Here is a 27,741-nt window from a genome sequence, read left to right on the forward strand (position 1 = left end):
GAAACATTCTACCTCATATGAGATATTGCCTAATTATTTTCAAAAGACAGTGAAAAATGATGGATGTAAATGTTTGCTACAAAATAAATACATGCTAGAAACAGAAGCATCTGGGTCACAGTTATATTAGAGCTACCTGTGTTCCCCTGTCACTGAGATTAAAACAAAAATGTCCAATACAATCATTCACAGCGTGGGAGAGGGGAAGGTGAAGGATGGAAAGGCCGGTCATAAAAGGATCAGAATTTCAGTCCATAAGGAAGTGGCTTTGTGCATTGTCTGTTGCTGTGTGCAAGGTGAAGGCTGGGGCAAGAAAACGTGCAGTAACAAGGGCTCCTTTGTCCATCTCACCTCTCTAGATACCAGGTTGCAGACATGTTGCATTTTAATTGAAAGGTTGATATAATTTTTTTAAAAGAACACTTGCAGTGTTTGAAGTGACAAAGGCTGCTGTGACAAAAAAGCAGGGAAAGGGATTTTTTTTTAAAGCAAACAACAACAACAAAAACCCCACAAAAAAAGCAAACAACAAATAAACAAAAAACAGAGGAGGAAGTTGGCTGTGACTACTTCCAGGAAGGGACTCAAAGAGGCAATTGGAAATTTTATTCGCTTTGCAACTGTGGGTTTTCCAGCCTGCTTCCTTTCTAAAGTATATTACTTTGTTTTTGGTTCATGAAGTGATCCCTTTCTGTTTTCTGGAACAGCTACATATTTTCTTTATCTATCGTCTATCTACCTGCCTATCATCTATCTATTTACTATCTTTTCTACCTTTCACTATCAAGAGCTTGGGTCAAGCAGGATAGAATTGCAGTGTATGTTCACTCTACCATTTAAAACAAGAAATCTCGTAGGCATTCTCCATCATATCACAAACCTGAGCTTTCTAAAACAGGGTGTGGCAAAATACCATACATGGGCCATGTCTGACGCAGTCTGCATTTGTAAGTAAAGTTGTACTGGGACATAGCCACATATATGTGTTATATGACATCTCTGGCTGTTTTCATGGTACAATGGAAGAGCTAAATCATTAACAGAGAGACCATATGGCTTGGAAAACTTAAAATGTTTAACATTTAGCCCTTTGCAGAAAATATTTTCTGACCCTTGTTTTAAAAGATCTTTGTTTAGAATGCTACCTATTGCCTTCTGGATAGAATCACAACTCTTTACCACAATAGACACAGCTTGAACCCTGTTTCTATATCCAGCCTCATCTATTATTTCCGCTTCTCCTTATTTTCCTCGTGGCCATGCTGATGGATTGTCAGCTTCCCAGATATGCGAGAATCTCTCGTCCCTTCCTGACATTCTCATGCTCTCCCTCTGACTCTAGAGAACTTTCTGTCCCATCTCTCATGACAAATCCCTTCTTCAGCCCCTTTGCTCCTTCCTTAAGGATATCCGTTTGGCTCTATTTTGGGTGACATGCTCCTTCTGCATCTCCCAGAGCCATCCTGTGTCTGTCAGCTACTGCATTTCTTTGCATCTCTGTGTCATATATCACCAAATCTGCCTAAGCTTTCATCAGTCACTGCATGACAACTTCAGACTCCACCAGCATTGTCCCCACTAACTACCAGGCTTAGACATTTGTCCAGTATGCTCAGGGTTGTGGGGTAGTAGCAGTAACCAGCTGGGGAGCATCATCTCTTACACCAGAATCAAATCTGTAGATCTCTGCCATTCATAAGTATTTGGAGTTTAAAATTAGCATAAAGATTTTCCTTAAAATAAGAACAAATGGCTTGAATAGGCTTTTTCGAAATGTATGATTTTTCCTCTGGTTCATTTCGGTGTTCAGTATTCAGACATGAATCTAAACACAACTCTGCTCTTAGTAGCTGTGTGACCCTGGGAAAGTCGCTCAATCTCCCTCCACTAAATTGTGTTGTATGAATAACGAGAAGAGAGTTGTTATTTGTATTTAGTGAATAACAAACAAAAAGCATTTAGCTTTCTGGAACCTGGCATGTAGTAGATCCTCATGAAATACCAGCTCTGTTGATAAAACTAGACGAAAAGGAGCTTTCAAAGTCAACAACAACATCATGCAGTGAAGGACATAGATGAGAAGCTGCTGCTGCAGCCTGGAGCTCCTGGGGGCCCGTTTTGTCCGTGATTTAGCAGGAATGCACAACCTTTCCATGAGGAGACACTGCCCACAGAAACCAAGGCCATTCTTTGAAGACAAACATGTTTTAATAGTGTTTACATTGTGTAATTGTATAATATAAATAATTATTAATAATGTAAAATTGTTTACATTATTATGTTACGACTATTGTACAGACCTTTACACCTAGATATTCTGAAGTTGGTGGTCTGTGAGTGGCATTGAGTGATCACTGACACACTCTGACCTGGGATAGAACAACACATGCCCCTGCAGTTTGCTGAATTTCAGGGCATCACCACCTTTTTTCAAGAGTGTGTTTTCCTATCCTCTAGAGTTTTGCCCATTTAAGCAATGGTTTTGCTGTAATAAATAATTACACTATTTATCAAAATGTTACTTTGGAGAATAAAGTTTTCTTAAACTATCAGGCCCATAGCTAATGCCAATGGCTCCAAGGATGAGAAGGTAAAAAAGCCTTTTTTTTTTTTTTTTTTTTTTTGGGGGGGCCAAGAGAAAAAAATCACATTTCAAACTGTCTCGTGCTAGTCACTGGAAAATTAGAAGTGAACACACTCCCCTCCCAGCCCAATCACAGCTACTAAATAACCAAGATCTCCTGCAGGTGCCTTGGCTTTTTGAGCCTGGAGTTGCTGGCTGGTACTGGGCAGCAGGCAGCAGAACTGGTCCCATTTCTCCATGCTTTCCCCATGCTGTGGGGGACACAGGCACATTGAATAACCTGGGTCCTGGCCTGGTGCTGGCTGGGAAGCTATTTGATGTCAGGCTCATAGTGGACTTCTGAGTTGAAAAGAGAGTATGGGTCACCCAGCCCCACTTACTCATTTTACAAAGAATGAAAATGGGGCTCTATTCCAGACATGAGAGTACACATTGTAAGACTGTGCAGGCTTGCTGCACTTGTATCCACTCAGCATACACTTACTGAGTGCTGAGTGTCTCCAGCATGAGAGGGGCTCTAGTCCCCGGGGTCCCACCCTCCACAGACAACAGCAGCACTTCGAGGGACAGAGGTGCAAAGAACAAAGTGGGGGCCCTTCTGTTGGAGAGACAGCTAGGGAGGGTCCTTAGAAGAAGTGACAGCTGAGCTGTTCTCCGAAGGGTAAAGCTGAATTACTTGAAGTTTAGGACAAAGGAGTGTCTGGGGAAGTGGAGCCTATGAGCCAAAAGCATAATGACTTGTCCAGAGAAGTGTAACAAGCTCCATATTGTTTCTATGCCAAATTTGAACAGGAATCAACATAGGAAAGAGCAGGATCCCAGAGCCAGGGCCTTGGATTTCACCTGCTGGCAACGGGAATGTTCACTGGGAATTTTGGGGGTCAAAACATGAAAGTGTTTTCTCTTAGCTCCAATTCTCTCTGTCTCTGTCCCTCTCTCTCTCCCTTATCTTTAATTTTTGTATTATCCTGAGAAAACACAGATGTGTCAGACATGGGGATTAGCAGCTTGCCTCTTTCTGGATGACTTCAGGGGAGCACTTTGGCCTATGTGAGCTTATTTACAATAATTCAAGAATCTTGCAAAAAAAAAAGTCATGGTAGCAGAGATTAGAAAATCTCCTAGTATTTCTTCTGACACTTTGAATTTATGATTAATATGTTTAATCTTCATCTTCTGAAAAGTCACCAGGTGCACAGTGAGACCATAAAGGTGTTCTGTTTCTGTGGTTTGTGTCTTCAACAGTCGGTGGTTTTGCAGCAACAGCATTGCATGTGGGTTTTAGGCTGATGATGCTCAACAGTGGACAATTCTCTTCACCTGCCTGGGCCCCACTGCCCACCCTTCCATACAGTGCAGGGTCACAGCTAAGCTCTCCAAGACACCTTGCAGGATCTCAGCTTCTGAACTGTCAAGTGTCTTCTAGATGAAGGCTTAGTCTCATAGCCTTTGTGGCTTCCTCCAGGTAACACTTGGTTTTTTGACCTAGCCCTGGTATTTGTGTGACACAAGTGTGAATGTGCTCCCTGTGGCAGCGCTGAGGAAGGATTCAGTCATTATAGATGCTGAAAGGCAAATGCAGCGTGCTTTTTTCCATCATCTCCAGTCCTGTATTATTTTTACACATCAGCCCATTTGAAAAAGAAAACAAAAAAGCCTCCTCTTAGAATTAAATCCCTTCTGGAGATAATGGGTATTTTTAAAATCTTTAATTTTATTTATAGTCACATTTGCTCCCAGTGCTGGCCAGGATCCACTAGAGGGCAGACACACCCGTGTGTATTTGTGTGGTGCTGGCTGAGTGGTAATAAGACCCGTGCCTGCCAGGATCCACTGGGGGCAGAGACACCAGCGTGTATTTGTGTGGTGCTTGCTGAGTGGTAATAAGAACAGTGCCTGCCAGCATCCACTAGAGGGCAGGCACACCCGTTTGTATTTGTGTGGCACTTGCTGAGTAGTAATAACAGTGCCTGCCAGCATCCACTAGAGGGCAGACACACCCCTGTGTATTTGTGCGGCACTTGCTGAGTGGTAATAAGAACAGTGCCTGCCAGCATCCACTAGAGGGCAGAGACACTTGCGTGTATTTGTGTAGCTCTTGCTGAGTGGTAATAAGAACAGTGCCTGCCAGGATCCACTAGAGGGCACACACACCCGTGTGTATTTGTGCGGCACTTGCTGAGTGGTAATAAGAACAGTGCCTGCCAGCATCCACTAGAGGGCAGACACACCCCTGTGTATTTGTGCGGCACTTGCTGAGTGGTAATAAGAACAGTGCCTGGCAGCATCCACTAGAGGGCAGAGACACTTGCGTGTATTTGTGCAGTGCTTGCTGAGTCGCAATAAGAACAGCGCCTGCCAGCATCCACTAGAGGGCAGAGACACCCGCGTGTATTTGTGCAGCGCTTGCCAAGTGGTAATAAGAACAGTGCCTGCCAGCATCCACTGGAGGGGAGACACACCCACGTGTATTTGTGCGGCCCTTGCCAAGTGGTAATAACGACAGTGCCTGCCAGCATCCACTAGAGGGCAGAGACACCCCTGTGTATTTGTGCAGCACATGCTAAGAGGTAATAAGAACAGTGCCTGCCAGCATCCACTAGAGGGCAGACACACCCGTATATGGTGCTTGCTGAGTGGTAATAAAAACAGACACCCTGCCCTGCTGGAGTCAACTTCCAGTGCCCAGGCCAGTGGCAGCAAGTAAGAAAACCTCAGTTTCCGTATCTGCATCAGCTACACAGTGCTCGCACACAGGAGGCATCAGCCAGTTTTCTCAGTTAAAGAGACAGAAACAAAATGTATCCTCACTACTTTTTGAATGTACCATGTTATCTAATGTTTTAACTTAATTGAATGAATAAACTCCTTATGCATCTGGACACATGCACGGAAAATTCACAAACAAAAAAACACAAAATAGAATATTTTGCCAAAAGAAAATGTCTTTGATACGTAAATTTCACTTTTTTCTATCTTTTACTGATTTTAAAGTAATGAAATTGAGAAGTCTGTGCCTCTAAAAGACTTTTTAAAGAGCATGGTATTTCTCCATTTTGAAAAAAAATGGCAAAATATCTTCTATAGATAGAAGTTAATTGGCTGAGAGTAATAAACAGAAGATTAAGAAATGACTTTTATCCCCTGCTATTTTGTCAAGGGCTACAGTGAATTACACACCCTGGCTTGGGTTTGCACACTACGTGCTGAAAGCCAGCAGTCACGCAGGCCATGCTCTCCCGCACTTAGAAAAAAAGCCCATGAGAAAGAGCTCCATCAAGTTCACACAGAATGACCTCCAGCAAGACCTGGAAAATGCTCAGTTTCACAAAATACCTGTGTCCAAATCCTTTCAGCACACAGCTCTGGCATCAGGTTCCTGTGAGGACAGACCCCGAGATGGATTTCTGGTTGGAGGCTGCTGCCAGAGGAGACAATATGACCACAGATGGCTCATGCTGCTCCCATGCTGCAGGGACCAGTGACTTGGGGGTCCTGCTCACTGTCCTGTTGGGGAGCTGCAGAGATTCACCCCAGCTGAGTGGACTCTGCTATGTCTCCTGTCAAGAAGCTCCTCAGTTTACCTTGGTTTTTCCTTTTTAAAACTCTCTGGTGTTTTCCTCTCCAGTGGGGGCTGCATCTCACCTTAGAAGAAAATATTTTCCAGCTGGGCGATGCGGCTCACGCCTGGAATCCCAGCACTTTGGGAGGCCGAGGTGGGCGGATCATGAGGTCAGGAGATCGAGACCATCCTGGCTAACATGGTGAAACCCTGTTTCTACTAAAAAGATAAAAAATTAGTCTGGTGTGGTGGCGGACAGCTGTAGTCCCAGTTACTTGGAAAGCTGAGGCAGGATGTTGGCTCCCTACAAGCTCTATCTCCTGGGTTCATGGCATTCTCCTGCCTCAGCCTCCCAAGTAGCTGGGACTACAGGTGCCTGCCACCACGCCCAGCTAATTTTTGATATTTTTAGTAGAGACGGGGTTTCATCGTGTTAGCCAGGATGGTCTCGATTTTCTGTCCTCTTGATCCGCCCACCTTGGCTTCTCAAAGTGCTGAGATTACTTTGAGATTGTGTACCTTAGAGCTGGTGGGGACCTAGCCTCTTGATCCACCACGCCTGGCACATGTTTGTCTTCTTTTGAGAAGTGCCTCTTCATGTCCTTGGCCCACTTTTTAATGGGGTTGTTTTTCTTTTATAAATTTGTTTAAGTTCCTTATATATGCTGTATTAGACCTTTGTCAGATGCATAGTTTGTAAATATTTTCTCCTATTCCATAAGTTGCCTGTTTACTTTGTTGGTAGTTTCTTTTGCTGTACAGAAGCTCTTTAGTTTAATTAGATCCCACTTGTCAATTTTTGCTTTCCTTGCTATTACTTTTGGTGTCTTTGTCACAAAATCTTTGCCTGTTCTTACGTCCAGGATGGTATTGCCTAGGTTGTCTTCCAGGGTTTTTATATTTTTGGGTCTTTAATCCATCCTGAGTTGATTTTTGTGTATGGTGTAAGAAAGGGGTCCAGCCTCAATCTTCAGCACATGGCTAGCCAGTTATCCCAGCACCATTAATTGAATAGGGAGTCTTATCCCCATTGCTTGTTTTTGTCAGAAAAGCTGTGTTTCTAAGGCTTTGCCCAACATACTTTTAACTTTTGACACATCTTTTCCCCAGTCAATAGACTGCAGGAAATGGGACAGGATTCTTGAAAATAAAGAGCTGACCTGGCCAGGCGTGTTGGCTCATGCCTGTAATCCCAGCACTTTGGGAGGCCGAGGCGGGCGGATCACAAGGTCAGGAGATTGAGACCACCCTGTGAACGGTGAAACCCTGTCTCTACTAAAAATACAAAAAATTAGCCAGGCGTGGTGGCGGACGCCTCTAGTCCCAGCTACTCGGGAGGCTGAGGCGGGAGAATGGTATGAACCCGGGAAGCGGAGCTTGCAGTGATCGGAGATTGCGCCACTGCACTCCGGCCTGGGCCACAGGCGAGACTCCATCTCAAAAAAAAAAAAAAAAAAAAAAAAGAGCTGACCCTGAGACAACACAGGTGAACACAGCTAACCTCTTGCATAAGAAGTAAACAAGCCGGGCGCGGTGGCTCAAGCCTGTAATCCCAGCACTTTGGGAGGCCGAGACGGGCGGATCACGAGGTCAGGAGATCGAGACCATCCTGGCGAACACGGTGAAACCCCGTCTCTACTAAAAAATACAAAAAAAAAAACTAGCTGGGTGAGGTGGCGGGCGCCTGTAGTCCCAGCTACATGGGAGGCTGAGGCAGGAGAATGGCGTAAACCCGGGAGGCGGAGCATGCAGTGAGCTGAGATCCGGCCACTGCACTCCAGCCCGGGCGACAGAGCAAGATTCCATCTCAAAAAAAAAAAAAAAAAAAAAAAAAAAGGAAGTAAACAAAATGTGTGTCTTTCATTCAATATTAAACAATGATAGACTGAGTATGTAAGCATGTTACCATCACAGGTATGGAAGTGCCTAACTATGACTTAAATTGTAGAGCCTCAGATTTTAGATCTGGAAGAGCCATGGGTTTTAATCCATGCTGGGAGAGGCTCAAGGTTACTCTGGAGAAACACACAGTTTGGGGAGGCTGGAGACTGAGGGGTGGGCTCCCATTCCCCAACTCCTTCAATGAGTCTGATCTGTTTTATAAATCAGTTTTTGGAAAATGATTCAAACAAGTCAACCCAATTCCCTATTATTTGGTCAAAGCCATCAGCCCTCAGGCTTCTTGCCACTGCAACTGTGGGCTCCCACTCTCCTCCTCCTCTCCTGCTAAGGTTGGGGCGGCCAAAGACCTTCTCTTGCCGGGGAGAGAGGTTAGGGAGGGACCATTTTTTGATTATTTGAGGGCGTGGTTCAGTTGTAAACAGTGTAAGTTTTAGAATTTGTGTTATTGTGATGGCGATGACCAACTGCAAAATATTTCCCATTTGCCTTGCAATAACAAAAGCATGTATTTTACGCAATTGAAGTTTTTGGATCCTACTTATTTACTTTATTAAGAATAGTGACATTTGAGCAGAGAAGAGTTCTAATTTTGCATCAGAGTCAAAAGTGAAAATGAAAGGAACTGACCCATGAAGGAATAGGTATGAGCTGTTTACTTCATTCCTGCCTGTCCTGGTTGATGTTCAGCTCTGGCCCCGCATCCCACTTTCAAATGCGGTGGATGCCTCACCTAGGAAAGGCCCTCCCTACGCTGGCTCCCTCTGCTCACCCGACTGTAGTTACTTCTCTTAATCCCCCATGAACGCTGTTTTCTAAGTTGGGTGTGTTTCCTGTAATAAAAAGGTATTGTTGCACCACTTATTGAGGACTTTTTGGATGCCATGCTAAGCATTTCATAGTCACAAGCTCATTGTACAAACTACCCTTTATAACACTCCTATGAATTTATATTCCCATACGAATTGGTCTGAGGAAGTGGCATGCTGGAGAGATTAAGTAATTAAATGACAGCATACAGTTAATTACTGAGAGGATTTGGGTTTGGACTTAGATCTGTAATTCAAACACTCATGTCTATAATCACAAGTGTTGCCATATCATTTGCACTAGGATTTAGAATCTCTGCTGGCAGGCCTGGGAAGGCACATTGTAACCAATAAGAGGTAAATGCCACATTTAGTTCTGCACACAGTGCAGAACCATTGCACTGCCTCTCAGAGAATGCCAGGGGCTCCTGTGTTTGTCTCAGTGTCTCCAGCTTGAATTGCTTCACCCCTGGCTCTCGGCAATGCTGCTTCTCTCTCCTGCATGGATCACCTGTTCCTGGAATTCCTTTATCCCATTTCCTAGGTTGCCACTTTACTGTAGCTTCCTGATCTAAGGTAAAGCTTTGATGCTGTGCATATCCAAAAATGCCTGTGCACTATTCTCACACTGGGTTGACAGTTTAGTTGGGTTTAAAATATATATATTTCTCTCAGAATGTGAAGGCCAAATTTCATTTTCTTATTATATCTAGAATTTCAGTGAAAAACTTCAGTGCTATTTTCATTCTTGATTCTTTGCAGGTGATCTTTTTCTTTCACCTCTCTGGAAGCTTTTCAGATCTTTATCTCTGATGTTATCAAATTTCACAATAATGTGTTTAGTGTAGAAGAACTTTGAAATTCATTTTGAGAGGAACTCAATAGATCTTTTAAACCTGAAAATCATAAACTTTATTTCTGGAAAATGTTCTTGATTTTTAAGTTGAGATATAATTCACATACTACATTTTACTCATGTAAAGTGTTCAATTTAGCACTTTCTGGAAGTAGCACAGACTTCACCACTACTTAATTCTAACATATTTTCAGCACCCAAGAAAGAAACTGCATTTTCCATTTTTTCCTCCTCCAACCTCTGGCAATCATTCCTTTTTGAGGCTGAGTAATATTCCATTGTGTGGAAATACTTCACGTTATTTATTCGCTCATCAGTTGGTGGACGTTTGGGTTGTTTCTACTTTTTGGCTATTATGGATAATGCTGCTCTACAAGTTTTTGTGTGGACATATGTTTTTAATTCTCTTCAGTATGAAGACTTGAATAGAATTGATAGATCAAAGAGTAATTCTATGTCTTACTTTTTGAGGAACTGCCAGATTGTTTTCCAAAGCAGCTGTACCATTTAAATCCCATTGATTTCTTTTCTGACTTTTTATTCTTTCCGTCTGCTTTTATTTTTTTCTTTTTGTGAAATTCTATTTTAAACTCTGAAGATGAATCAGGAAAATCAAAGCAGCTTCTTCAACAAATACAAGAAAATGATATACAGGAGATACAAGGGAAATGTATAAATTATATAGACTTAAAAACACATCAGCTAATCACAATGTATGAATTTTATTTGGGAATATAGACGGAACAGAATTGCCCATGTGTTTCTTGTTGTTCTGAAGGGTTATAGATATATAGGGGTTTGTTATATTCATGTTTATTTACATATATGTTTAAAATTCTCCATATAAGGGTTTTAAAAATTCCATTGGAAGCCTTATGTTTTAAAATTTACTCAGAATTTGTTTTAATCAGGGATATTAAGACCTGCAGACATGGAAGTGACTGTCTTATTCATACTCACAGATTCCTAGAAATAGGAGGCACAGGGACGCCCCAGGCAGAGGCAGGAGAGGGGAAGGCACGGGCAGGATCCTCTGCTGTGGTCTCTGTGGGACAGCAAGGGCAGGCAGGGCAGGCAGGCTTAGGCTGTCCAGCGTTAATAGCTTCAGCAGGCTCTGGGGCATAGGGGCCATTTCTAGTTGCCTAGTACCTCACCCTGTGGTGATTAAGGAAGGGTGGTATTGTCTCCTACAGTATCAGAGCCAGATAAAGTAGGTGGTTAGGAGTATGGGTTCTGAATTGGTAGTTTAATTGGCTGGCCCTGGGAAAGGCAATCTTTTCCCAGTAAACACCAGATGCTAGAGCATCAAGAAAACAGAAAATAAGAAAATATAATTAATGCATTCTGTGTGCACAGATGGAGTCTTCTTTTGCTTCCTCAAAGGAAGAGCCCACAGGAGCCTGGCACTGCTGGACCTGAGGAAACCCTGAAAATGTTGGTATCTGCAGATCCTCTCCAAAAAGAGGTCGCCAGTCTCCTAAGACTGCAAGCTGACCCCAGCATTCTGGGAGCCAAGAGGGAGAAAGAGTCTGCAGATCTCCCTGCTCAGTAAACTGGCTTTCACTAAATACTGTCTTTGCATAAGCAGCATTATCCAGTGTCCTGGAGCTTAGAAAAGTTCTGTTTCAATATCTGAAGAAAATAAATTGTTTCTTTTTCCGATGTCAGGGAGGAGCATTTGACTGCCAGTGTGGACTGAGGGGTCTTGGGATCACAGTCTTCCCAATGTGCTTTGAACCGACCCTCTGTGTCTGCCTCACCATCTCCTCAGCTTACCTAGACACTTGGGAACCCTAACACAAGCCCTTCTAGGAGTCTGTGGTGTGGCTTAGCTGCCTCTGTAGGCATCCCTTGGGGTTAAACATTTTCCACTCTGCTAAGTCAGTGCCATCTGTTCTTTGGCTTCATCTTCCGAAGACCCTGAGCCCTTCCCCACCCTCCTTGCCCCACCCTCCACACCAACTGCGTGGCGCCCTTGAGGCCATAGGGTTGCTACCATAGAATTTTTATATTGAGTGCTCTCATTCCAAGCAACTGTGAGAGATTTCTATGGCAGCGCCTCCGGGTTCCTGTCAAATTAAATTGTAGTTGAGTGTTGGGTGCTATTTAAGAAACATCCCCCTTTCTCCTTCCTAACAGAGCCCTGAATTATTCAGTCACATGGTTTGAAACATGGGGTGGGTCCTGGTTGACTTAACCAGCACTGTCTCACCCCGTGTCACAGTTATTGGTTCCAAAGTGGGTGCATAACTGAGGCTCATGCCAGGTGCCACACAGCACTCCCTTGGTCCCCCTAATGGACTTGGGGATGGGCAAGGGTCTGAGTTGTTCCAATTAGAGTCAAATACAAGTTGTGCTAGGTTTTTAGGAACAAGAGTGTGCTTGTTCATGCTCCCTCTTTGGTGAAGAATGCAACCTCAGAAATTGTTCCTGGAGATTTTGCCACACGCAGAATTATTCTGACTTCACTGAAGGCAGAGCAGAAAATTGGGAAGAGACTGAGTCCTGGTAGCATCCATGAGCTTCTGTGCTCAGATTCACCCTGAAGCCTGGCCTGTTTCTGAACTACCCACCTGAGTCAATAAATTCCCTTGTATTTAAAGTCAAATTGAGCTGGATTTTTAGTTACTTGCACCTGCAGGTGTTCTGTGAAGCTGGTACTGTGAGTTTGCATCTGAGAATATTTACAGTGTTTCTCTCATGGTTGAGTCAATCATTTCAAGGATGCTCTGAGGGTAAAAAGAACGATCAATTGTGAAGCAGTGAATTGTGCTGCCAGGCACAATTCATTGGACAATAGAAAGCCTCATTTCCTGGGCAGTAGAAAGTTTCATTGTACATAAATTAATATCTTGTTTCTGTCTCAACCTCTTATTTTTTCATATGCAAAGGAGGTAAGGAAATCCAAATAAGTCCAGCAGCTAATATGCCTCTCAGACATGATCCAAAACAGAATTGAATTATGTAAGCCTTGTTAAAATTCATCATCATCATTCATATTTCTGAATATTTAAATTAGAAATTCTGAAAACGTAGTTTGTTTCAGAGGTAGTTTGTATGTATGTAGGTATTTTTTCAGGATCAAAAGTTTATTTTTTATTATCTAATTGAGTTTAATTTACATATAAAATTTAGTAATTTTAAGTGTACAAATCAATGCATTTTGACAAATATACATATTGTCATGTACACAACACTACCATTAAAATACATTTCATTACCCCCAAAATTCCCTTGCATGCTGCTGTAGTCAGTGACCCCTGCCCCACACCTCAGCTCCCGGCAGTTGCTTTCTTTCACTCTAGTTTTGTCTGTCTTAGAATATGATACAGGCCACGTGCAATGACTCAAGTCTGTAATCCTAGCACTAGATTGAGAAGCGGGGTTCACTTGAGCCCAGGAACTTGAGATCAGCCTGGGCAACATGGCAAAACCCCATCTCTAAAAAAAAAAAAAAAAAAAAAATACACACACACAAATTAGCCAGGTGTGGTGGCACACCACTTTGGTCCCAACCCCTTTGGTCCCAGATACTCAGGAGGATGAAGAATCACCTGAGCCTGGGAGGTCAAGGCTGTGGTGATCTGTGATCACATCACTGCACTCCAGCCTTGGTGATAGAGTGAGATGTTATCTCAAAAAAGAAGTATTTGATATAAATGGAATCATATAGAATATTCTCTTATACTAGTTTCTTTCATGTATTCTAATACCTTTGAGACATGTCCATGTGGTTTCCAGTGTATATGTCATTCTTATGTTGGGCAGTAACCATTGTAGGAATATATTACAGCTTATCTATTCTTCAGTGATAGGCTATTTTAAAAATATTTGGCTATTAAGAAGAAAGTTGTTATGAATACTTACATTCAGGCCTTTGTGTCAACAGATTTTCACTTATCTTGGTTGAAAACTTAGGAGGAATTATTATTTTTTTAAGTTATGGATTTTTAAATGATTGTCAGTTGTCAGTTACTTTAAAAAAATGTAAATTCTTAAATTTAAAAGTTTAGGATGTCTGACTACCCTGACAAAAACAAGCAATGGGGAAAGGATTTCCTATTTAATACATGGTGTTGGGAAAACCGGCTAGTCATATGTAGAAAACTGAAACTAGACCCCTTCCTTACACCTTATACAAAAATTAACTCAAGATCGATTAAAGACTTAAACATAAGACCTAAAACCTTAAAAACCCTAGAAGAAAACCTAGGCAATATCATTCAGGACATAGGCATGGCCAAAGACTTCATGACTAAAACGCCAAAAGCAATGACAACAAAAGCCAAAATTTACAAATGGGATCTAATTAAACTAAAGAGCTTCTGCACAGCAAAAGAAACTCTCATCAGAGTGAACAGGCAACCTACAGAATGGGAGAAAATGTTTGCAATCTATCCATCGGACAAAGGGCTAATATCCAAAATCTACAAGGAACTTAAACAAATTTACAAGGAGAAAAAAAAACCATCAAGAAGTGGGTGAAGGATATGAACAGACACTTCTCAAAAGAAGACATTTATGTGGCCAACAAACATATAAACAAAAGCTCATCATTACTGGTCATTAGAGAAATGCAAATCAAAACCACAATAAGATACCAACTCATGCTAGTTAGAATGGCGATCATTTAAAAGTCAGGAAACAACAGATGCTGGAGAGGATGTGGAGAAATAGGAACGTTTTTACACTGTTGATGAGAGTGTAAATTAGTTCAACCATTGTGGAAGACAGTGTGGCAATTCCTCAAGGATCTAGAACCAGAAATACCATTTGATCCAGCAATCCCATTACTGGGTATATACCCAAAGGATTATAAATCATTCTACTATAAAGACACATGCACACATATGTTTACTGCAGCACTATTCACAATAGCAAAGACTGGGAACCAACCCAAATGCCCATCAATAATAGACTGAATAAAGAAAATGTGGCACATATACATCATGGAATACTATGCAGTCATAAAAAAGAATGAGTTCATGTCCTTTGCAGGGACATGATGAAGCTGGACACCATCATTCTTGGCAAACTAACAGAGGAACGGAAAAGCAAACACCGCATGTTCTCACTCATAAGTGGGAGTTGAACAATGAGAACACATGGACACAGGGAGGGGAATATCACACACGGGGGCCTGTTGCAGGGTCGGGGCCTAGGGGAAGGATGGCATTAGGAGAAATATCTAACATAGATGATGGGTTGACAGGTGCAGCAAACCACCATGGCACGTGTATACCTGTGTAACAAACATGCACGTTCTGCTCATGTATCCCAGAACTTAAAGTATAAAAAAAAAACAAAAGTCACAGGATGTTTGTGATAGTATCTATTACACTGATGTTGACATCACACATGGTTGACTATTTGGAGACTCCAAGTGAAATTTCTTGCAGTTCTCAGTACCAGGAAAATATGTATTTCTGGATAAAAACTCAAAAATTTTAGAAAAACATCCAAGTTTCATAGTCTAGAGCTCTAACACTGGAATCTTCCAAATTTAAGGATTAATGATTTACCTAAATCTAAAAATAGTAGGTTGCGGATGTATTTAAACAGTGTGCCTAGGTAGTATGCTTATATATTAAGATTAAAATAGTCTTCTAAAGTTTATTAATTCTAACATAACCTTTATTGTTTCATGTAGACATACCTTTCTGATTCCCAGGATAATTTAAACAATTAATTCTAAGCAACTATTAACTTAGTTCTAGATTGGGATATCTATTTATGCATTTGAAACTTTAGATATGTATTTCAAATCAGAAATGTGTGCTGGTCATGGAAAGTTGTGACTTAGAGCCTCAGGTAAGTTTTTTTTTCATGTGAACATACTGCTTCCAATTGTTGTTATGCCCAGAGCAGACAATTAATAGATACCCTTGGAACTGAATGAGTGATTAACTGCAAATATCACAATACATCTTCTTAGCGGGCATGATAATTAGACACATTTAGTCCTTGCTATGACCTAAGAAAGGAATTCTTTTCATTAAATGTTTAATGTCTCACCCTGTTCATACAGCCGGAGTTACTGATTCAGTTTGATGTGAATTCAGTCTTATAAAAGACCCATCATTATAACCTGCACTTATGCTTCCTATAGTATTGGAACTTCCAACTTGTATACAAAATAGATATGCTTCATATTCTTAAAAACCACAAGAAATCTCCCTTTATTCATAATAAACACAGAATTAGGTATTCTATTAAACTGAACAATAGAACTCACTGGGAGTGACCGCATAAACTATATCACGAATTGTCCAAGTGTCTGGAGAGGTCAGTGGGCCATTTCGCTCCACGCTGTGTCATGAGCCAACCACGAGGGTTGTCAGTGACTCACTGCGTGGGTCACCCAGGGCACGTGGTGCTGAGGCTGTCAAAGAGCAAGACGGAGCTACATCTAAACTCAGGCCTCTGTTAAGTGTCCGAACTCGGGCAAGATGCTAAAGACTTTAGAGACGTTTCCTTTTCTATGACTGGGGTTATAACACTCACCCTGTCAGGTTCTCGTGTGCGTTGACAAGGCTGGCACGTGACACATCAGGGGCAGAGCTGGACGGGAACCTTCTTCCTCAGACATCAGGGTCCTCATGAGCATCAACAAAATAAAGAGAGCAGGAAAGCAGGGGAGCAGGGGAGCAGGGGAGCAGGGCATCTCCAGCTGTGTCGGGACTGCAGCAGGGACTCAGCAACAATCAGTCTCTTTCTCTTGTTTCATCCAAATCATATATTTAAAAAATAGGTGGGGTTATCATGGATGTTTATATTGATTCCTGGGATCAGACAAATATACCTTTCCTTGTCATGCTGTTTTGTCTTCCCAGATGGTTTGAAGAGCTTCGTTTTGGACTTGATATTCCTGGAGTGCATTCTTTTTTCTAATTATTTCAGTCTCGACCCTGAGCCATCACCCCTCCAGAGTAGCAGGACATTCCACTCCACCATTGTTGGGGTGCCACAATTTCACTACTAATCAAAGGCTCCTTGGTTGCTGAAAAATGAAAGATGTACCTCTAATAAACAGTCTAGATTGTCACTGCTCACTTCCTCATTTTCCAATTCCACAGGGGGCCCCCCAAAGCCCAGAAGGTCTCATTTTGGACGTCTTATAGACCATGGGAACCAGAAAACACTGGGAACCCTAGGGCCAGCATCCACCTCATTTGCACCCTGTCTCTGTTTCCATCACCCTCTAGGTATTGCCACAGAGCAGTGTTGGGACCCACTGGAGATCTGACTGCTCCCAGTCTGGGAAATTGCCTTCTCTCCCTCCACTGATATCATATTTCTACTTTCCACCCCACAGAAATCCTTGAATGAATCACAAAAGGGATTGGTACTTACCTGGTGTGAAGCAGAGCTGAGCCAAAGGATGAAGCAATATTGCAATGGACTCTGTCATTGATATCACTAGTTCGCAAATCTGTTACCACTATGGTCAAATTTTTATATTCACTTTAAAATTATAACTCATCTGCTCATTGTATTCAAGGCAACATCTACCCTAAAATGTACTCAGGCATTAATTTATGCTTTTCTGTTTACAAATGAGAATTCATAAGCAAATTGAGGTAGCAATTACATTGAGGTAGCAATTACAAAACTGAAGGCGAAACAGAAGACATATACACATACATCAGTGAAACAAAACAAAGAGCCCAGAAACACATTGAAATACAGCCAGCTGATCTCTGACAAAGGAGTAAAGGCAATTCAATGGAGAGAGGAGAGCCTTTTTAACAAATGGTGCTGGAACAAATGGACATCCATGTGCAAAAAAAAAAAAAAAAAAAAAAAAAATCTATAAACAGACCTTACACCTTTTACAAAAGTTAATGCAAAGTAGATATTAGATCAATATATTAAATGCAAAATTTTCAAACTCCTAGAAGATAATATAAGGAAAAACTCTAGATAACCTCGGATTTGGTGATTCTTTTAGATACAACACCAAAAGCATTATCCACGAAGAAAAATATTGGGAAGTTGAACTTTAACATAAAAAAACTTTACTTTTGTGAAAGATACTGTTAAGAGAATAAAAAGACAAACCAGAGACTGTGAGAAAATATTTGCAAAATATATCTAAGGATTCATATCTGAAATATGCAAAGAACTCTTAAAACTCAATAAGAAAACAAATAACCCAATTAAAAACGGGCAAAAGCTGAACAGATATGCAGATGGAAATTAAGTATATGAAAAGATGCTCTGTATAATGTGTTATTAGGAATTGCCAATTAAGACAACAGTAAGATACCACTACATACCTATTAGAATGGCCAAAATCCACAAGACCAGAAACACCAAATGCTGGTGAGGATGTGGAGCAACAGAAACTCGCATTCATTGCTGTAGGCATTATGTGACATTTTGGAAAAGGGAAAATTACATAGATAGCAAAATAATCAGTGGTTGACAGGGGTTGGGGAGAGGAAAGGATGGATGGACAGAGAGCCCTGGCTGTTTAGGGCAGTGAGACCACTGTGTGCGATTTCACAACGGTGGACCCACGACAGTGTGCAGATGCCCACACCCATTGAATGCAGACCACAAAAAGGTATTAATTACATAAACCATAAACTTTCATAATGAAATAAATGTTTTTTAAAAGATAGTGTTGTTCAGTTACTGTCTACTTTCAGAAATGGAGATGGTGGAGCGCTTCCATGGTGTGAGGATAAAAATAGATTAGAGAATGTAATAACTAAAATAGGTATGTAAACATTGTTAAACTATTTTATTCTCATTTAAAAAACATGCCTTAAATATATTTGTTATGCTTTACAATTGAGCAAGTAGTGCAAACACATTAATATAATTCTCCTCTAGCTCCACTCAGAAGTCAGGACTGCAGGGCTTCAGTGCAGGACCGCACAGCTCCACCTGCACCTGCCAAATGCAACAACCTCTTTCAGTGTCATTAAAATATTTCAGTAGGAGGATTGAGTTTAGATCCAACCTGTGTTTTCTCCCCCTGGAAAACAAAGGTTTTTATGAAACAAAGAAGGTCTTTACCGTCTTCATCTGAAATGCTGAGGCATCTGCAATGTCTGCTGTAAGTGACATCAGGCTCTCTTCTGAAATCTAGCAATGGGAAAATAGACTGTAGATTCTGCTTTCAGAAAGGGGGGAATCAGAACTAAGTCGAAATGCCATGTCCTCATTCATAAACATCTTATTTTACAAATTCCACAGGTTTACTTATTTTGGGATTAATATGGGCCTATTTTAAAGTGCATTTATTAATTTAGCATGAATTGTTCAAATGCATTCTGGATCCTGAGCTGATATCCAGCAATGCTAAGTGTGTGCCTGTGTGAGTCACCAGCACTGATGAGCCTCAGGTTATTGTATTTATAAACTGAAGGGGCTTAGGCTTGCTCTGATTTTTTAAAAACCAATTTTAACAGTAAAAACTGTTTTTCTTGCTACATAAAAATGTACAAGAAAACCTCAAATATTACCAACGATAAATTATAATTTTATTAATATAAATATTTTTGTGAGCTCAATTTATATGACAGTTATTATAAAAGAAATAAGCAATGCCAGGCGCGTTGGCCCAAGCCTATAATCCCAGCACTTTGCGAGGCCGAGACGGGCGGATCACGAGGTCAGGAGATCGAGACCATCCTGGCTAACACGGTGAAACCCCGTCTCTAATAAAAAAAATACAAAAAAACTAGCCGGACGAGGTGGCGGGCGCCTGTAGTCCCAGCTCCTGGGGAGGCTGAGGTAGGAGAATGGCGTGAGCCCGGGAGGTGGAGCTTGCCGTGAGCAGAGATGGGGCCACCGCACTCCAGCCTGGGCGACAGAGCGAGACTCCGTCTCAAAAAAAAAAAAAAAAGAAATAAGCAATATGAGGTGGCCATTACCATCCTTTCTCATTTTATTTTGTTGCTATTGATTTATTTTATATGCTATTGATAAATCTTGATGTATACAGAAAAGTAGTTTCAAAGAATAATTTTTTAAAAATCTTGACTTGTAATTTCAAGCAACTTTCAAAAAATTCTTGCAATTTAGTTTTAAAGATTCTAGAACAGTTTTCTATGTCTTAAAGCTAAATAACTACAAAGAACTACCTCTTCTCACATTCTGTATTATAAATATGTAAGTCAGAAAAGGAACAGACAAAATCATAAAAACACATGCATGAACACATGGGCCTTGGCTCACATTTACTTGGATCTGGCAATGCACCTGGGTTACAGTACTATTTTTGTGTGTAATTTTACATGAGTGGACTGTTGTCAAAATAAAAATTGTCTACAATCTCTATTCAGTGGTATATTTGCACAAATGGTAAACATATACATAGAGATAATGAGAGAAATTTATTTCATGGCTTACAAGAAGACAGGTTGAGACATTTAATTGTTTCATTCATGCTACCTTTTATGATGCACTTGTATGGGCATGGTATTTAAATGTATTATTAAAACTTTTAAATGCTCAATGTTACAGATGGAATTATTAGAGAAAGTACTAACTTATATCCTCTTTGTGTGTGCTTTGGAGGCACCAGGAAATAATAAAGCAGCACTTTTCCCATCTATTTCCTGAAGGCCAAGCTGTGCTTTTGCAGATTAGGTCTTTCTGTAACACATACACACACACACACACACACACACACACACACACACACACAATATAGCCTTTAGGGGTTTAAAGGAGGAAAAGAGACTTTGCCTGGATAACTCTCACCTAGGTATTTTCTAGGGAGATCTAGAATCATCTAAGGGTTAAGTTAATCTGGACTAGCCAATGGGAAAACAAAATGAGGATGCTGGGGAGATGTTCCCAGAACAGTAGCACTCCTAATGGGCTAGGCCCTAGTCACATGCAGTTCTCCAGATGTGGTTGGTGTGGCCAAGGTTCCGGCATGTGACGGCTGCCTTCCTGGCACTTCTTGTGCTGTGAGGAGCATCCCCCTCCCCAGTGCCAGGGCAGTGGTCCTCTCACCCCCTTCAGAGTAAAGGGCCAGCAGTCAGCAGTCACAGGAAAAGTAGTGAGACAGGAAGGTGAGGAGCATGAAGTGCCATCATCCCAGCCTCCAGTGTCTGGCACAGAATATGATGAGGAACTTCCACGAATTGGAATCTTCCACATCTCGATACATGGGAGTTTCTGCTAGATATAATTTGGCTTATAAAAAGAAAGAAATATTGTCTTCTTGCATGTAAATATTGTAGAAGAGTTAATGATTGTAACCTGGATGTTTTACATTCTGAGATGCTATTAAATCAATATGCATCACAAAACTATTGATAATTTTTTAGAAGAACAGAAGAGATCTCATCATATGAAACGCAGTGGATCAATTGTAAGATGCAGGCTAACTCCAGAATAAGTAAAGCATGGGAAAAAATCTGTCTTAGAATGGAAAAATACAGTGGTGAAACTATTTTTAACTAGAATTTAAATGCAACATTTGAGGATATGAAGCCCACAACTCATTTTGAAAACAACTGGCTCAGATGACCTCAGCTATAGGAAACCTCTGAAAGAACATTAATCTAATCATAATTTTCTGTGCCTTTGCCTGAGAGTCTATCTGAAAGTGGTGCAGTTTTTACAGAAGAGGAATAACGTGTCCCAAACTGGGAACCCTTCACAGGTCACCATTCGGGTGGTGCTTCACTGTGGAGTTTTGGTCAGCAGAGGGCTCCAGGGACTGCTGGGGAAGGCCAGGACATGGAAAAGGGCCTAGAGCCAGGATTACCTGGGAAAGAGTGGACCCATTTTGCCAAGCACCTGAGGACCATGCCATACAGGACCCTCTCAAAATCACTCGTACACTATGTGGGAATAAAGGATAAGAGAAATTAATGTGTACTTAGCATGTGAGAGCCGAAATTCAGTCAGCCTCAGCAAACAAATCCATACAGAAGGACGAAGTGCACATTGTGAGACAAAGAACACCCAATTATAAGAAAACCTCAGTTCTGGAAAATTCCTGAACCTGTTTGCCCATCCATGAAAGAGGAATAGTGATACTACCTTCTCCACCTTTTTTCTAACAGAACTGCACATTTCTTTCAGGCCCACAGCTAAGTGTTTAATAGGAATAATGTGACAAATATAAGGTCATTGCTCTTGCACAAAAGGTTCCAGAAAACTGAGAAAGATCTAAAAATGCCGAAAGGAATGATTTTTCAAAGTACAACATCTTAATTTACATAGAGAGAAATAATTTTGTCTCAAAGATTTGGCCACATCGTAAATGCAGCACTGAAGAGTAGTTAAGTTATTTATTCAAAGAAAATATATCAAAATTAAATCTGTACTTTTTGAGTGTGAATTATAATACACAAACGTGGTGGAATATATTTAAAACAAAGTAGAGATTAATTAATGGTTCCCCCATCACCCTTTTCAGAAAATTAAGTAACTTAGTGCCTTAAGATGTTCAAATTGTCCCCAAAAGTTGAGATACTAGATATTTTAAAAACCCTTTCTCAAGCTTTGTTATTCTAGCTTCAGTTGGAAGAAGAAGCTTCCAACTTAAAGATGGTAGACCAAATACTGACCCAGTTGTTTCCTTGCCCTCCCAAGAAACCATGATGGTTATTCATTATGTAGAGAGAGCAGCAGAGACAAAAAAGTGATTTGATGGCCTCGTAGCCTTGAGAAGGAGCATCATCTGTGGACCTTCCTGGGGGTGAGGGGCAGAGAAGTGAGGCAGGTGTCAGAAAACAGGAGGGTTGATTAAAATCTGTACATTAACAGTCAACCCTTATTATCCTCCCTCACCGATGCCTGCACCCCACCCCTCAGGTAACCAGTGAGTAGAACACCAACAACCAACAGCAAGCACCTGCCTTCCAGAGAGGAGAGGAGAAGTTTTTCTCCAGAGAAAGGAAACCATCTAGACCAAAGTCATCACTTACTAACATGTGGAAACCCTATCGACTCCCAGAAAAAAAAAACCTCTAGATGAGCCTTTTACTAATGATAACAGACTCCTGTCTTCTTCTTCCTGGGTCACTACTAAATGTGAACAATGAAGAATCACCAGACATTTAAGGGAAACCAATCCCAATGGGAAAAAAGACCAAACCGGCAGGTGGAGTGATTGTTGAGAAACTAACGTCATAGCAAAATAAGAAATAAGAGTATTATATCATCATTCACTTAGTGGCACTGTCTGGGGTTTCACTATACAAATATATCACTTTAGCATAGTTTTTTCTTTTTGTTTTTGTTTTTTGTCACAGTCTCACTCTGCTGTCCAGACTGGAGTACAGTGATGCAATCTCAGCTCACTGCAACCTTCGTCTCCCGGGTTCAAGTGGTTCTCCTGCCAATTTTTTTATTTTAAGTAGAGACAGGATTTCACCATGTTGGCCAGGCTGGTCTCAAACTCCTGACCCCAGGCGATCTGCCCACCTTGACCTCCCAAAGTGCTGGCACTACAGGAATGAGCCACCATGCCTGGCCTGATAGAGTTTTAACTATTAGAAGAAGAAACCATAGGAAGCTACCATTCAAATAGATCAAACATCAGCAACATATCGTTAAAATATCAGCAATTTCACACGTTCAAGATTTTTTTTTTTTTAAAAAAGAGAGAACAGAATTGATTCAATTTCTAGGCCAGCAACCAAGGAAAAAGCAAAGAATGAAAGATTTTATCATTGCATAATAATAGCAAGATCTTACATTTCTATTGAGCTTTAAAGATTACAGTCCAGGCGCGGTGGCTCACATCTGTAATTCCAGCACTTTGGGAGTCCGAGTCGGGTGAATCACAAGGTCAGGAGTTCAAGACCAGCCTGGTCAATATGGTGAAACCCCATCTCTACTAAAAATACAAAAATTAGCCAAGTGTGGTGGCAGGCACCTGTAGTCGCAGCTACTCGGGAGGTTGAGACAGGAAAATCGCTCGAACCCAGGAGGCGGAGGTTGCAGTGAGCCAAGGTCACTCACGCCACTGAACCCCAGCCTGGGTGACAGAGCGAGACTCAGTCTCAAACAAACAAACAACAACAAAGATTACAAAACACATCAATATACATTGTCTTGTTTGATCTTTAAACAATCCTATAATTGTAATTAATATATCAAAAAATTGTAACTCTTGAGAAATCCAGGATGACATAAATGAAGCCTAAACACAGCTTTAATTTGCCAAGTAATGGGTGGAGAAGGGATCAGAAGTCGGGCTGACTGACCCCACATCCTCTCCTTCCATTACTCAAAAGAAGTCAGCCAGGATGAAAGCTTGGGAAGGACCTGAGATAAAGGCAGTGGGAAAAGAGCAGTGTCAAGGATGAACTATAAACAGAAGTAAAAGAAGGAACACCTTAAATACAAAAATATATGTCCACAGAGCTGGGAGTTGTATGAAGCCGTGTAATTAGAGAACATCATGTTGACAGCAGACTCTTGACCTAGGGGAAAACGTTCATGACACTGACTCCAAGAAGGATAAACTTGAAGGATTGCAGATGTGAGGCAGTCAAACCCTCACTTGGAAGCACTGTACAAATGTTCATGTTAAGAACTGAAATGAATTTATACCCACATAAAACTACATGTAGGGATAGGCTTACTTTGTAAGATGTTTCTGGATCCTACATTAGCAGCTGTACACACTTACACAACAGAAACACAGGCCAGCCTGTCACCTGGGCAGCTGGAGGGCTAGCCTGGACAGGGCGATGACAGTCTCCCCCGAACCCTTCCTTCTCGTCTGTGACTGAATCCTATTCACATGCTACAAGGACCATACGCTTGTGGAATCCAACTCAGCTCCCTTTGGAACCAAAGGATGCCTCTGTGACACATGCAGAAATGACTTCCTTTTCATTTTCGTTCAGTATGTAGGAAGAGAACAGCTGCAAGAGAGAGAAAGAAAATGTACACAGTGGCTCGGTGGAGACGGCACCTGAAGAGCAACTTTCGTATTTAGCTCCAACAGTTTATAAACATTCATGCAGTAATTAAAGACATTCCCCACAACCAGGAAACACAATTGAGTCAGTTTCTGTTAGTGAGCATCACACTGCGACCCTGGGTCCAGATGTCCTTGGAAAAGATCAGAGACATAACACAATTGAGTCAGCTTCTGTTAGTGAGCATCACGCTGCAACCCTGGGGTCAGATCTCCCTGGAAAAGGTCAGAGACAAAACACATCACGGCCCTCTGTTTATGCAGCTTACTGAAGTTTACACGGAATCTCCATGCCCTCCCTGTGTTTAAGCCTTCTATGCAAATGACAGAGACTCTCACTAGAGAAGGAGTAGTAGATTCTCGTCCAGTTCCATGAGTCAACACCTGCATTGTCTCACTCTCCATGTTGACGGCTGCAGAGGACTTTCCATTCTCGGCCCCCGCTGCCTCCAGAAACACTGTTTTTACATTGCCATAGCTAATATTAACACCTCCTAGAATAAAGGGGGAGTCACCACTGAGTGTCAGTTCTGGTTCAGACTCTGGAGTGAGGGCATTATTCTTTTTGCATACAATGCAGTGACTCCACATTGCACCAGTGGCTTGGTCAAAAAAGACAAAATTTCTGGGGAATTAGTGTTGATTATTTTTAGATATCATAACTTTGGCTTTATGGACGCCTTATATCAAACAGATCTCACTTGCCAAATGCCACAGGATGCAGGCCGACAGACAGGCTCCGAGGGCTCTTGTGAGCTGGAACTGCCATATAAGCAAAACCACAAGAGAGAGAGAACACTGCCCATGTCTAACACAGCATAGCCACCCTGAAAGCCTCACTCTTTCTTTTAGAAATGTGTTTAGATTTTATACACTTTTGCTAGATTTTGTTATGTAAGCTTTATGTACTGAAAGGTCTTAAAGATTTTTAGATGTTGAGTAAAATGTTCACGAGTATAGTATGTGTGTGTGTGTATATATATATGAAACAAACCTGTCATATAATTTATTTTCTTTAAAAACAAGGCCCTGGCTGGGTGCGGTGGCTCACGCCTGTAATCCCGGCACTTTGGGAGGCTGGGGTGGGCAAATCACAAGGTCAGGAGTTCGAGACCATCCTGGCCAACATGGTGAAACCCCGTCTCTACTAAAAATACAAAAAAATTAGCTGGACATAGTGGCAGGCATCTGTAATTTCAGCTACTTTGGAGGCTAAGGCAGGAGAATCACTTGAACTCGGGAGGTGGAGGTTGCAGTGAGCCGAGATCACGCCACAGCACTTCAGTCTGGGTGACAGAGTGAGACTCCATCTCAAAACAAAAAACAAGACCCTTATACAAATTACCCTTGGAACTTTTATTTATAATTTAAGGATATTTGGGGCTTAGTGTCATGTAAACAAAATTCTCTCAATAGCTAGGGTCCTCTTGGGGTGCTGCATTCCTGTAAGCCATGATCAAGCCAGAAAAACAGACCCTTCTCCATCTGGGAACTCAAATGCCAAGGGTGATGCCAGATCAACTTTCATTACTGAGTCATACATTCCTAAATTCAGTGTATCATAGAAAAACAGACATACCCTTAACAGTTTAACCTGACAAAGTTCTGAAATACTTCCGTTGCAATAAAAGTTGTGAAAAGGCTATCTTGCTAGAGATCTCTGACTCAGAGAAGAAAGTGAAGACTGGGCACAGTGGCTCATGCCTATAATCCCAGCACTTTGGGAGGCGGACGCAGGTGGAATACCTGATGTCAGGAGTACCAGAGAAGCCTGGGAATCATGGTAAAACCATGTCGCTACCAAAAATACAAAAATTAGCTGGGTATGGTGGTGTGTGCCTATAATCCCAGCTACTTGAGAGGTTGGAGCAGGAGAATGGCTTGAACCCTAACCTAAAACCAAACCTGAACACTAACCTGAACCCGAACCCGAAACCTAAACCTAACCTAAAACAGAACCCGATCCCTAATTCGAATCTTAACCCTAACATGGAACCAAACCCTAACCCTAACCCAACCCTAACCCCTAACCCTAGCCCTAACACTAACCCTAACTCAACCCTAACCCTACCACTAACCCTAAACCCTAAGCCCTAACCCTAACCCCTAACTACTAACCCTGACACCGACCCTAACGCTGACCCTAACCTCTAACACTGACCCTAACTCTAACCCTCACCCTCACCCCAACCTCTAACCCTAACCCCAACCCTAAGCCCTAACCATAGCCCTAGCCCAAACCCTAACCATTAACACTAACCCTGACTCTAAACCCTAAACCTAACCCTAAACCCTAACCCTAACCCAAACCCAACCCTAACCCCTAACCCCTAACCCGCCCTGACTCCGACCCCTGACCATGACCCTAACCCTAACGCTAAACCCTAACCCTCACAACCCTAACCCTAACCCTCTACCTCTCACCCTCGCCCTAACCCTAAAACCCAACCCTAACCCAACCCCAACCCCTAACCCGACCCCTGACCCTAACCCCTAACCCTAACCCTCACAACCCTAACCCTCTAACCCTCTACCCTCTACCCCTCACCCTCGCCCTCGCCCTAACCCTAAAACCCTAACCCTAACCCTTGGGTGGAGAGAACCTCTGTGCGCGGGATTCAGAAGGGATTTCGGTTTCCCGTTTTCCACACTGAACCATTCTAAGTAGTCTCTGACCTTCGTTATTCAGGGCTAGAAACAGGAAGGATTTTATTCACTGTGGATGCGGCCCCGAGTTGTCCCAAAGCGAGGCGGTGCCGCCAACGTCTGTGCTGAGCAGAACGCAGCTTCGCCCTCGCGGTGCCCCCCACGCCAGGGTCTGGGCTGAGTAGAACGCTGCTCCGCCTTCACGGTACCCCCGAGGTCTGTGCAGAGAAGAACACAGCTCCGCCCTCGCGATGCTCTCAGCGTCTGGGCTGAGAATGCAGCTCCACCCTCACAAACGTACAGCTGGTGCTGGCGAAGAGTCGCGCGCCGGCGCGGGGCAGGCGCAGAGTCGCAGACCGGCGCAGGCGCAGAGTCGCACGCCAGGCGCGGCGCAAGCCGGCGCAGGCGCAGAGTCGCGCGCCAGGCGCGGCCCAGGTCGGCGCAGGCGCAGAGTCAGAGGCCGGCGCAGCGCAG

General features: G+C 42.2%; 1 pseudogene; it reads right to left on the reverse strand.

Annotated features, from left to right (window-relative positions):
* LOC139355717 (large ribosomal subunit protein uL23-like) overlaps positions 1-27,599 on the reverse strand; it is a 40,625-nt pseudogene extending 13,026 nt beyond the window's left edge.
* Between the last annotated feature and the right edge of the window lie 142 nt (positions 27,600-27,741).

Source organism: Macaca nemestrina, chromosome 8 (genome assembly GCF_043159975.1).
Source record: "Macaca nemestrina isolate mMacNem1 chromosome 8, mMacNem.hap1, whole genome shotgun sequence".
Lineage (NCBI taxonomy): Eukaryota > Metazoa > Chordata > Mammalia > Primates > Cercopithecidae > Macaca > Macaca nemestrina.